We start from the raw sequence: 2,132 nt of genomic DNA, 5'->3' as shown, positions 1-2,132 counted from the left end.
TCATGAGAGCGGTCCTATAGAGCTTCTCAAAATTCACGATCGTTGAAACGACCCAAGGTGCAGAGAATAGTGAAACTACCCGACATTCTAGAATGTGCATATTTTGTACAATTGCTAATTTTAATGTAAAATTTTTGATTTCTGTAGACACTCGGTGTTGTCCTTATAGTGGACCATTGTTCATGACCTAAAATATAATTAAACTCGTTGTTTTTAATGTTTATACGTCGAGAGGTCCATGTGCCCTTGACGTCTTCCGACATTCGTTCAACGATGCAAATGAACAATTTAGCACACAATAGAGTGTATACCATTGAATGCCCAATTGTCTGTAACACCTGCAAGCGCTGTGGCATCGTGTACTTCACGCCTCAGAGAACCAAGAGGTGTGGTGATCACAAACAGGAAGTACTTTCAATCTCTGAGAGCAATCACAAAGCTTCATTACTGTCGGAGATCATGTGACACCGGGAGTACAGAACGGCCACCGTTCACGCGTTATAGACACCTGTGTTCACAAAAGTACACACCATTCCAAATGCTTAAAATATCACAGTCCAGCGCGCGCACGTTTGTGTCTTCGGAAAGCGGGGAAACCACGTGCTATATGACCCAACGCTGAAAATGACGCCGACCAGAAGCTCATTTCTGAAATGCTCTGTACTCCCTTGTCGCCATCTCTGCGCGTTATTTTTGGGAGCGTTGGGGGATCGGTGGCCGAGTGGTCTAGCGCACACCAGCTCGGAGCACGTGGAGCGAAAGCTCGCGCTGTAGAACCCAGGGATTCTGGGTTCGAGCCCCACCCCTTCCCGTTTCGATCTGGATGAGCATCGTACCGGCGTGCGGTCGTGTATCACTACTGCGTGGTGCACATTAAAGACCCCAGGCTAGCGGCTGTACCGCACTGGCTAAATTTATCATCTACAGCTGGGAGACTCGTCGCCCCTGTGAGGCAGACCAAGTTCTAGGCTGTATAAACACACACACAACCCAATTTGTTTTTTGGGAGCGTGCTGAAGAAACGAACTTCAACTCCATCCATGTTGTTGCCCATGACAGGCTATAAGTTACTTTGCGCTGGCTCGTTCTAGTGACCCCAATAGGCTGTTTTAACAGATCGTTTCTAAAAGGACGATATCGTTCCGGACACGCGCTGGTAAGCAAGCATCGAGGTGGGAGTGCGAGACACGTACGCGAACATCGTTCTACGAAAGAGCGATCTACTAAAGCTTTCCAACGTCTATTACGCGGCGCTCGGGTCGTAGTTCTCGACCAGGTCAGTGTGAAGACGGATGGCGAGCACTTCGAAGTGGCTTGTGGAGATTCCTGAACGCTTCGCACGCATGGTACCGCAAATTTGTCCGCTTTCTAAATCTTAGCTATAGACGGCCGTTCATGATTGGCCCAAAGCCTTTTTTTTTCTGTCTCTGGTAGGATCACTGGACGTGAATTAATTTTCACGACGTTAAAGATTTGAGCCTGCCCTCTTGATCGTAGTAGTCCCTTCCGGAAAATCCCAGGAGACTGCAACGAGGGGAATAGACCGATCTCACCAGCTAGTTTGAGTACGCCACCGCGGCCGCCATGCATTGTGGAAGCTGTAGTCTTTCTGCACGTGCGACAACCCTGCTGGAGGTCTGTACGAGCAGAGCACGATGCGGCACGAGCTGTCTCGTGAACTGGCTTCTGCAGCATATGAACTACAGTTATGGCGGCGTCACGCATGCGTGGAACGCTAAGTAAGATCGATCTATTGTGGGGCTATTCGGATGTACGCGCGTGCCGGCTCGAACGTTTCGTATGTTCTAGTAGCGGCACGATTCATTCTTTCACATCGTTAGGAGCTCAGAACAGACAAAACAATTAAGGGAAGGGAAAAGAAGGCCGTCACATCACACACCCCGTTTTGCTTTCTTTCCACCTTCTCTTCGTTCTGAAATCACGAACTGCTAAACCAACGTCGATATCGTCTCTGCTTCTTTAGATAATTTCACGTGCCGTACATCTGAACGTCACAATGCGTTAAGCAGACGAAAGAGCCACACGATATTTCCGGAAAGGTGTATTGCAAATATTCCCGAGCTTGAGAGAAGAGAAGGGAAGGGCATATTTGAGAAGGAAAGCTATGAGAC

This window comes from Ixodes scapularis, unplaced genomic scaffold, assembly GCF_016920785.2.
Source record: "Ixodes scapularis isolate PalLabHiFi unplaced genomic scaffold, ASM1692078v2 PGA_scaffold8__174_contigs__length_109621045, whole genome shotgun sequence".
Classification (NCBI taxonomy): Eukaryota; Metazoa; Arthropoda; class Arachnida; order Ixodida; family Ixodidae; genus Ixodes; species Ixodes scapularis.
Note: the sequence above shows the minus strand (reverse complement) of the source record.